The sequence below is a fragment of the Rutidosis leptorrhynchoides genome, chromosome 1, assembly GCF_046630445.1.
Source record: "Rutidosis leptorrhynchoides isolate AG116_Rl617_1_P2 chromosome 1, CSIRO_AGI_Rlap_v1, whole genome shotgun sequence".
In the NCBI taxonomy this organism is placed as follows: Eukaryota; Viridiplantae; Streptophyta; class Magnoliopsida; order Asterales; family Asteraceae; genus Rutidosis; species Rutidosis leptorrhynchoides.
Genome location: NC_092333.1, coordinates 300,330,811 through 300,342,916, shown reverse-complemented (window position 1 = coordinate 300,342,916; position 12,106 = coordinate 300,330,811).

The following is a 12,106-nucleotide window of genomic DNA, read 5'->3' as shown; positions in this document are numbered from 1 at the left end:
CACTGGCATACTTCCCTGTAGCTTGGTAACTATTATTTACAGCGGTATTGTAAACGCGAATCCTGTTGATAGATCTATCGGGCCTGACAACCCCAACCGGACTGGACGACCAGTATTCAACGGTTGCACAGTACTTCGTTTCGTGACTACACTTGGTACTGTGTAGTAAGATTTCATAATAAAGGGAATATGCGACGTGATTAAATGTTAAGTATGGTTACCAAGTGCTCAACCACTTAGAATATTTTTATTAAAATGTTTGAAAGGACCCGTTCATATACATTATAAACGATTCACAATAGTTGATTACATTGCGAGGTATTTGACCTCTATATTATACTTTTTACAAACATTGCATTCGTTTTTAAAAGACAATCTTTCTTTACATCGAAAATTGACAGGCATGCATACCATTTCATAATATCCACTATCCAACTATAAATTGATTTAATAATAATCTTTTATGAACTCAATGACTCGAATGCAACGTTCTTCGAAATATGCTATGAAAGACTCCAAGTAATATCTTTAAAATGAGCAAATGTACAGCGGAAGATTTCTTTAACACCTGAGAATAAACATGCTTTAAAGTGTCAACCAAAAGGTTGGTGAGTTCATTAGTTTATCATAATCATTTATTTCTATCATTTTAATAGACCACGAGAATTTCATTTCCAGTTCTCATAAATATACGTCCCATGCATAGAGACAAAAATAATCATTCATATGGTGAACACCTGGTAACCGACATTAACAATATGCATATAAGAATATCCCCTATCATTCCGGGATCCTCCTTCGGACATGATATAAATTTCGAAGTACTAAAGCATCCGGTACTTTGGATGGGGTTTGTTAGGCCCAATAGATCTATCTTTAGGATTCGCGTCAATTAGGGTGTCTGTTCCCTAATTCTTAGATTACCAGACTTTAATAAAAAGGGGCATATTCGATTTCGATAATTCAACCATAGAATGTAGTTTCAATTACTTGTGTCTATTTCGTCATACATTTATAAAAGCGCATGTATTCTCAGTCCCAAAAATATAAAGGGTAAAAAGGCAAATGAAACTCACCATACTGTATTTCGTAGTAAAAATACATATAACGTCATTGAACAAGTGCAAGGTTGGCCTCGGATTCACGAACCTATATTAATTATATGTATTTATATGTTGGTCAATATTTGTATAGCAATTTAGGTCAGGTCATAGTGTAATCCTATCCTATAGCTCGAGTCTGACTCTACAGTATAGTAACATGTTATATTACTCATGCTCAATTAAGATTCTAGTAAAAGGTGACGTGTGAAACAACGTAACACAAATGGTTTCATATTCATAAAATAGTTAACAGGAAAAGTCAAAGTTCAAAGTCAAAAGTCAAAGGTTAAAGTCAAAAGTCAAAGGTCAAAGTAAAAATGAGGTCGCATGCAAATATATAATAACTTATACAAAAATGATTTTCGGTCAAACATGACTAAACGGGCCACTTCAGCTATTTTTAGAAAAATTATCGGAACTCCGATTGATAAACGGCCAAAGATAAAAGTTACACATTACCAAAAAGATTAAGCATAAATATTACAGAAGTAAACTAAACCTAGACAACTCGTAGTTGCCAACGCGTTTTCGGCGTTTCAAAGTTAATTTTTCAGCTTTAATAAATTTACAAAAGTGACCGAGTAGCCTACTTTGGAGATTTTCAGAAAATTCCTCAAAACTCGTATTGACAAACGGTCAAAGCCTGCAAATTCTCGTTACCACAAAGATATAACATGATTTTTGGCAAGAGTAAACACATATCAGGCCAACCATGACAACTGATACAAAACTGACATTTTTAAATAAAAAAGTTTCAGCTCTTTTTAGAATTTTAAAATGTGATCAAACCGTCAACTTTGATGATTTTTAGAAAAATCGTCGAGACTCGCATTGACAAACGGCCAGAGTCGTTTGTTAGACCTTACAGCAAAGAATTCAGTGGTATTTTGTTTTATATATGAAACAACGCAGATCAGCGAGAATTTCAGTTCCCGTTTCGACATTTCATCAAAATTTGCAAAACTTCTTTTGTCCATAACTTGACAACCGTTCAACGAAACGAGACGTGCTCTATATGAAAATTCATCTACTCGACGAGTAGAATCCAAATAACCACTTTTTATAACCCAGAAAATTAGTTCACTAATTATCATCAGCAATTTTAATTACGAAATTAATTATCCAATTTGTTTATTTCATAACTTTCTAACCGTTACTTGGATTCAAGTGATTCTTAAACCAAAATTCAACTATTTTTCGCTAGCTTTCCAACAACATGCATATCTTATACCTTATCTCAATCGTATATGTAACTAATTCAGGAATCAAACATAACCTATCTAATGGCAATATCAAAAGTACAAGCATGCATAATCCTATATACTCGAGCACTAGTCAGGGATACACTATTAGTATGTAAAAATTAAATTATGAGTACTCACATATCAATATTGAGATTCAATATTGCAGGAAAGGTACGTAAACGCAACGGAGATGATAAACACTATATTGACCTCACGAGCATACCCATTAATCATACTCAATCACCTCCATAGCTATAACCCATAATTTCCTTAATCCTATCCCACTCGAAAAAACAACTTCAAAATCACTCGGACAGCACTCCGTCGTAATATTTTATGTATACTAATAATATCTTGAGCTAATACGGAGTAAATATATATATGTAAATCGATTGAGAGAGTTTAGAGAAAACTATTTTCAAGTTTCTATGAAATAATGAAACCTATTGAATTCTATTTATAATAGATTTTTGAATTATTAAAGTGAATTATTAAAGTATGAATTATTAAAGTGAATTATTAAAGTATGAATTATTAAAGTGAATTATTAAAGTATGAATTATTAAAGTGAATTATTAAAGTATGAATTATTAAAGTGAATTATTAAAGTATGAATTACTAAAGTTAAAGTAAAGTAAAAATAAAGTAAAGGTAAAGTTTAAGTATAGTAAAAGTATAAAACTATGTACGTATAATACGCGTATAAATATATATAATATTAATTTAAATCGTTATATATATTTAATAAAATAAAATATAAATATCGTTATCTTTATCATACTAGTTAAGTAATGAGTTGTCAAAAGTGGTTCTAGATATTTATAAAAGTTATATACGTTTTAATAATAAAGTTCTTTTTAAACTAAAAACGTTTTTGTACGTTTGAAACTAAATAGATCAATCGAGTCTTTATGAGATTCAATCTTCCACTATCCTTTGTCTAGTTCTCAATGATTGACAATTTGTTCATATTTATAAATTACTTTACCATTTTCCGAATATTGTTAAAATGAAAAGATTTCTCAAATCAACGTGGGCCTTTCAACAGAGACTTGTAATCATAATTCAATATATCTGATAATTCAATCATTTGATCTTATCTTCTAATTCCATTGATAAACATTTTGAAACAGATACAATCATATAAAGTATTTAATCTAATATTTTGTTTACGTTTCAAGTTATAATATATATACACATATACATATATAATCACATTCGTTTAATGGTTCGTAAATCGTTGGAACTTGGTCGAGGTTGAATGAATGTATGAACATAGTTTAAAATTCTTGAAATTTAACTTAACAAATATTGCTTATCGTGTCGGAAACATATAAAGATTAAAGTTTAAATTTGGTTGGAAATTTTCGGGTTGTCACAGTACCTACCCGTTAAAGAAATTTCGTCCCGAAATTTTAGTGGAAAAGTCATGAATGATAATAAGTATGTTTTCATGATGCATACGGGCTGAAAATTAGAGTTTTATCATCAGCGAATACTTTGGATAAACAATCCATTTATATGAAGAGTACGAATGAAGGTAACATAGAAGAGTAAAATGAGTAAGTGTAGATTCATCTTATCATTTGATGTAGATATGATTGATTCCCAGATTTTAAAGGATTTGAAGAAAATCTTCTTAATAAGATTTGACTCTCCGGTAATCAAGGGAATTAGGATCCGCTTTAAATGCGATCGTCCATTTTAATTGTTCTGTCAGAGATTTTCTTATAAATTCACCTCCTTCGTTTCCTTACAACTCACACCATCTGTTGATGCATTTTATGCAAGTCCCTAGACATCTACCCACGTCCATTGCAGGTACAACAGTCTACAGGCCACCATGATTGCTCGTTATTATCCTATCCGTGTTTGTATGTGGTTACAGAAACTGCAGGAACGAGATTTAGATGTTTGACTATGTTAGACTTAGTCAGACGTACGAGTGAAGCCTCACTAGTACGGCTGACAGGCTCATACGCATGGTTGATGCTGAGCTAAGTCACAATTACAACCTAAATGATAAGACACGAGTGAGTGATCACCTGTACAGTTGATGAAGTCAACTCGTACGTGTGATGAATGAATCGTATGGGTGTGTCAACAGCAGGGGTATATAAAGTCTTATGTTCTTCATTTTAGGTTAAGCCTCTCATTTGTTACACACACTCAAATCTAGTGAGCTCCTTCGATTCTCTCTCAGTCCAAATCACCCAGGTGGTGAATAATAGCTCTAGGTGTTGATCTAATCACACTTGATTTAGTTGTGGTTTGACTAAATTAATCAAAAAAAACTTAACCTATTCACTAGAGGGTTTGATTCACTTATTCTGCCATTGTGTGAGTTAAATCTGTTGATTTCTAAGTTCCTAGTCATGTTTCATCACCTTCTATTCTTTCCCCCTCAACTCATATTTTAAAGTATTCATCAATATGCTCCATCCAGTTCTGATTCTCGATATACTTCTAACTTTCATATCGGTCATTCTTCTTTTTTTCATCTACCGCTGGAAGAATCTATTAACTTTTACTATACTCTTGGGTTTATAGTGTTCCTAGTTTTCCCGTGTCTTTATATTGCTATATGCATCGATATATATGGTTTATAATTTCTGGTTTGTCGTTGGGCTTTATATGTTCCCTTATATTTCAAAGTCTCTGCTTCTGTCTTCTATAATCATTATCATTCACAGTTAATGCTCTCTTTTATTTGCTGCAATTTATACCCCAATTTCTATTTCGGAGTTTTGTCCTTTCGTTTCTTCTTCTTGCGATTAAGCACCGCTTGTAATGGTCCAGAATTCACAGATATGAATTTCGAAATGAACATTGTTAATGTTCTAGGAAGGAAATTGTGATGGCACGATCTTGACTTGTCAAATTACTAAAATACCTTGGAAAAGGCCGAATCATCAAGAAATATTTTCTTGATATTTTAGAGGTTAAATAGAATACAAGAGCCGTATAACATGGCACATGATGATGTTATGATCTGTGAATCATCACGTTCCATTTAGAAACTCAGCATGACTTACTGTAATATAATCACATTGATCAAGTGTCATTATATTATACTAATTCATGCTTCAGTCCCAACACTACTTCAAAATATTCCTATTTTAAACTTGAATGTTTCAGAATTTAGAAACTAAAATAGTTTCTTTTATGATGTAATACAGATAGCGCGAAGAGGTAAATGATTTCAAATAAGAAAAATTAAGAAAATATCTTCAGAAATATGGAGGATATTTATAATGAAAGATATGATGATATTTTAGAATTTCTAATATCAGAGGATGATGAAGAATATTGTCCGCAGGGGTTTAGAGTCAGGAGCAAGGTATTCGTTAATGACTTCAGCAGATACTGAATTATTTAGATCCTTTGAAGTCAGGTTCAGTCTTTGTAATTTGTCCACAGCCTCCTTCCTACTTTGCTCAATCCGTTTTCCAGTTCCAAGACTTCTCTTTTTCTGCGCTTTGCCAGCACACCTATTCATTATCATCAAACTTTTACTGTTAAGGTCGTTTATAGTTTTTTTGCTGCTTCATCAGTATTTTTCCATTTTCGGAGAACCAATTCGTAGTTCGAAGTGTTTTTCAGAATCTTCACATTCAAATTAAGTCAAGAAGATAGACGTTATATATACACATATAACTGTTGGCATAGACATGCTGCGAGATTTCAAAATACTGATTGCTAATTCCCAATGATTCGTATGGAAATTCTCATTACAAGATGCGAATGAGTAAATGATGGGGTTTCAATGAATAATTATAATGACTTTTTGGAGAGGCTAAAGTCAAAGGGTAATGAAGTTCTTGATACATCTGTTAATAATGTGGTGGAATGTAAAAGGTTCCCTGGTAACGATGGTGTATATCTCAAGGTTATAATAAGGTTAGTCTGACTGAAAAGTCGAAGTTGACTTGCTGGAGCTGTGACAAAACTGGCTACTTTGAATAGGAGTCGCAAAGTTATTTTTGCTAATAAATGCTAAAGAATCTGACGCGGATACGTTGTTTAAACTTTTACTTTGGTTTCAAGAGTTTTTCGGGTACATAACTGTGGGTAACATGTGGTTGGATCATCATCTCGATTGCTCATCATTCGAAGTGTCTTCAGAAATTTTCGAAGGGTTTGAACACAAATTGTAATCGTTAACATACATTTGATGTTCTAACACAGTTTTGAAGTCAAAATATAGCTTGTGAAAGATGTAAGGATCTAAGAGTGATGATTTTGGTCATATCTCAAGTTGAATTTTGAGATTTCAAAATCAGAATATGTAATTAAATTTTGAATGAGTATGGTTGTTTTGATTTCTATAAAAGAATGTATATTGTTGTGAAAGTAGGGAGTATAATGGATGATTTGCTGAATCAGATTCGAAGAATGTAATATATTAATTGTGAATTTATATATCTCTTGGGTATTACCTACCCGTTAAAAAAAATTTCACAATTAATATTTTGTACAAAAGAATTTTATTACATTCTTTATGAAAATATATATATGTATATTTTCTTCAGATGTAACATAGATTTAATGAGTTAATGTTAAATTAAACTCATTTGATTTACGGTTGAAACTAGAATTGAATAATCCCTAAAGGCTTTAAAAAGTACATAACTTTTACGCAGTATTTCTTTAATGACATTGAAATTATGAATCAATACTTCGTTATTTGTTGATGTATGATGTTCGGTTCGTGGAATTCTTGTGAATTTCGCAAAGTACGAATGATGTTATCTGAAAAGTTTCGGGTACATCGATGATGAAAGTGTAAAATCAAATATATACTTGATTTATTATGAATTGGAATTTGTTGAATTGCGACAGAGATTGTAGTTAACGCTGGATAAGTTGCGGCCGAAGGACGTACATTATTGCATATTTGTAATATGAATTAACCGAGTAGTTAAGATTCACACACAATAGCTTAGCACGGGAAGATTTATTTTTATTTCAAAATAAATAAAATATACATATAATTTCTTCAAAGGGAATGAGTTAATTCTTCATAACTCGTTGATACAATATACGGGTTATTGATTCGTAATGATGTCCATAGTGATTCTTGAGCTGACGGAGTTTGTGATGTTATAGGTGTTGTTGATTCTGATGTTGACTGTACTGATGATGCTGGTGACACTGACGGTACTGTTGATGCTGTTGGTAAAACAAGTTTAGCTTGTTAATCACACACCATTTTTGTCAGGGTTTCTACTCTTCCTTCTATCATTTTGGTTCGCTTAACTGATTTATGGTTAGGGCTAGATTAGATAATCTCTAAGACTTTAGAGATTACATAATCTGCGCGGAATGTTTCTCCAATGAAGTTATGAATTAACACTTCGTCTGTTATTGTTGTTGGTTTTCCTTGGTATCTACAGGGCGTATGACATTGGTGCTCGTGGGACAGAGTGTAAAGTTGAGGTTTACGACGTGGTTGTGGTTGGGGTGGTAATGGTACTATTGGCGTTGATGATGGTGTTACTGGTTATGCTGCTGATGCTGCTGCTGGTGTTTGTAATCTCTGCACCATATTCTCCAAAGCCACTACCCGAGCGCGAAGCTCGTTGACTTCTTCTATTACACCGGGGTGATTGTCGGTTCGGACGAGCGGATAAATAAAATCTAAAATTTGATGTAATATATAATCGTGACGAGATACTCTGGAAATGAGCGAGAAAATGGTGTTTCGGACAGGTTCGCCGGTAAGTGCTTCAGGTTCTTCGTCAAGAGGGCAATGTGGTGGATGGAAGGGATCACCCTCTTCTTGTCTCCAATGATCGAGGAGGCTACGAACCCATCCCCAATTCATCCAGAATAGGTGATGACTGATTGGTTGATCTATTCCGGTCACACTGCTTTCGGAGCTGGAGTGGGATTCCATTTCGAAATCCGAGGAACTTGAATTAATGATGAATTCCATTTCGTACGATTGAATAAGGATTTTTTTTTTTTTCGATATGAAATGATTTTTGGTTATCAGATGGTATTCTAATTACATAGAATATCCATATATATAGAACAAAAGATTTCGTAAATTACGGAGGAATTTACGGGATATATCAGGAAACGTTTACAGTAATAGATACGATAAGATATGATTTAGCAGATACGCTAAGATATGAATTTTTGTCTATACACTATTCATGCAATCAATGCAGCAAGACGTGGCTTAGACTAAAAATGATAAGCAGGTAATTTCTTGAGGATGATAAGTAGTTAATTTTTGACACAAAATGATAAGCAAAACTATTGACATGCAGACACGGTCGAAGTCCAGACTCACTAATGCATCCTATCGACTTATCTGTTAGACACACTAATGCAGACCTGGTTCGCTAAGACCACCGCTCTGATACCAACTGAAAGGACCCGTTCATATACATTATAAACGATTCACAATAGTTGATTACATTGCGAGGTATTTGACCTCTATATTATACTTTTTACAAACATTGCATTCGTTTTTAAAAGACAATCTTTCTTTACATCGAAAATTGACAGGCATGCATACCATTTCATAATATCCACTATCCAACTATAAATTGATTTAATAATAATCTTTTATGAACTCAATGACTCGAATGCAACGTTCTTCGAAATATGCTATGAAAGACTCCAAGTAATATCTTTAAAATGAGCAAATGTACAGCGGAAGATTTCTTTAACACCTGAGAATAAACATGCTTTAAAGTGTCAACCAAAAGGTTGGTGAGTTCATTAGTTTATCATAATCATTTATTTCTATCATTTTAATAGACCACGAGAATTTCATTTCCAGTTCTCATAAATATACGTCCCATGCATAGAGACAAAAATAATCATTCATATGGTGAACACCTGGTAACCGACATTAACAATATGCATATAAGAATATCCCCTATCATTCCGGGATCCTCCTTCGGACATGATATAAATTTCGAAGTACTAAAGCATCCGGTACTTTGGATGGGGTTTGTTAGGCCCAATAGATCTATCTTTAGGATTCGCGTCAATTAGGGTGTCTGTTCCCTAATTCTTAGATTACCAGACTTTAATAAAAAGGGGCATATTCGATTTCGATAATTCAACCATAGAATGTAGTTTCAATTACTTGTGTCTATTTCGTCATACATTTATAAAAGCGCATGTATTCTCAGTCCCAAAAATATAAAGGGTAAAAAGGCAAATGAAACTCACCATACTGTATTTCGTAGTAAAAATACATATAACGTCATTGAACAAGTGCAAGGTTGGCCTCGGATTCACGAACCTATATTAATTATATGTATTTATATGTTGGTCAATATTTGTATAGCAATTTAGGTCAGGTCATAGTGTAATCCTATCCTATAGCTCGAGTCTGACTCTACAGTATAGTAACATGTTATATTACTCATGCTCAATTAAGATTCTAGTAAAAGGTGACGTGTGAAACAACGTAACACAAATGGTTTCATATTCATAAAATAGTTAACAGGAAAAGTCAAAGTTCAAAGTCAAAAGTCAAAGGTTAAAGTCAAAAGTCAAAGGTCAAAGTAAAAATGAGGTCGCATGCAAATATATAATAACTTATACAAAAATGATTTTCGGTCAAACATGACTAAACGGGCCACTTCAGCTATTTTTAGAAAAATTATCGGAACTCCGATTGATAAACGGCCAAAGATAAAAGTTACACATTACCAAAAAGATTAAGCATAAATATTACAGAAGTAAACTAAACCTAGACAACTCGTAGTTGCCAACGCGTTTTCGGCGTTTCAAAGTTAATTTTTCAGCTTTAATAAATTTACAAAAGTGACCGAGTAGCCTACTTTGGAGATTTTCAGAAAATTCCTCAAAACTCGTATTGACAAACGGTCAAAGCCTGCAAATTCTCGTTACCACAAAGATATAACATGATTTTTGGCAAGAGTAAACACATATCAGGCCAACCATGACAACTGATACAAAACTGACATTTTTAAATAAAAAAGTTTCAGCTCTTTTTAGAATTTTAAAATGTGATCAAACCGTCAACTTTGATGATTTTTAGAAAAATCGTCGAGACTCGCATTGACAAACGGCCAGAGTCGTTTGTTAGACCTTACAGCAAAGAATTCAGTGGTATTTTGTTTTATATATGAAACAACGCAGATCAGCGAGAATTTCAGTTCCCGTTTCGACATTTCATCAAAATTTGCAAAACTTCTTTTGTCCATAACTTGACAACCGTTCAACGAAACGAGACGTGCTCTATATGAAAATTCATCTACTCGACGAGTAGAATCCAAATAACCACTTTTTATAACCCAGAAAATTAGTTCACTAATTATCATCAGCAATTTTAATTACGAAATTAATTATCCAATTTGTTTATTTCATAACTTTCTAACCGTTACTTGGATTCAAGTGATTCTTAAACCAAAATTCAACTATTTTTCGCTAGCTTTCCAACGACATGCATATCTTATACCTTATCTCAATCGTATATGTAACTAATTCAGGAATCAAACATAACCTATCTAATGGCAATATCAAAAGTACAAGCATGCATAATCCTATATACTCGAGCACTAGTCAGGGATACACTATTAGTATGTAAAAATTAAATTATGAGTACTCACATATCAATATTGAGATTCAATATTGCAGGAAAGGTACGTAAACGCAACGGAGATGATAAACACTATATTGACCTCACGAGCATACCCATTAATCATACTCAATCACCTCCATAGCTATAACCCATAATTTCCTTAATCCTATCCCACTCGAAAAAACAACTTCAAAATCACTCGGACAGCACTCCGTCGTAATATTTTATGTATACTAATAATATCTTGAGCTAATACGGAGTAAATATATATATGTAAATCGATTGAGAGAGTTTAGAGAAAACTATTTTCAAGTTTCTATGAAATAATGAAACCTATTGAATTCTATTTATAATAGATTTTTGAATTATTAAAGTGAATTATTAAAGTATGAATTATTAAAGTGAATTATTAAAGTATGAATTATTAAAGTGAATTATTAAAGTATGAATTATTAAAGTGAATTATTAAAGTATGAATTATTAAAGTGAATTATTAAAGTATGAATTACTAAAGTTAAAGTAAAGTAAAAATAAAGTAAAGGTAAAGTTTAAGTATAGTAAAAGTATAAAACTATGTACGTATAATACGCGTATAAATATATATAATATTAATTTAAATCGTTATATATATTTAATAAAATAAAATATAAATATCGTTATCTTTATCATACTAGTTAAGTAATGAGTTGTCAAAAGTGGTTCTAGATATTTATAAAAGTTATATACGTTTTAATAATAAAGTTCTTTTTAAACTAAAAACGTTTTTGTACGTTTGAAACTAAATAGATCAATCGAGTCTTTATGAGATTCAATCTTCCACTATCCTTTGTCTAGTTCTCAATGATTGACAATTTGTTCATATTTATAAATTACTTTACCATTTTCCGAATATTGTTAAAATGAAAAGATTTCTCAAATCAACGTGGGCCTTTCAACAGAGACTTGTAATCATAATTCAATATATCTGATAATTCAATCATTTGATCTTATCTTCTAATTCCATTGATAAACATTTTGAAACAGATACAATCATATAAAGTATTTAATCTAATATTTTGTTTACGTTTCAAGTTATAATATATATACACATATACATATATAATCACATTCGTTTAATGGTTCGTAAATCGTTGGAACTTGGTCGAGGTTGAATGAATGTATGAACATAGTTTAAAATTCTTGAA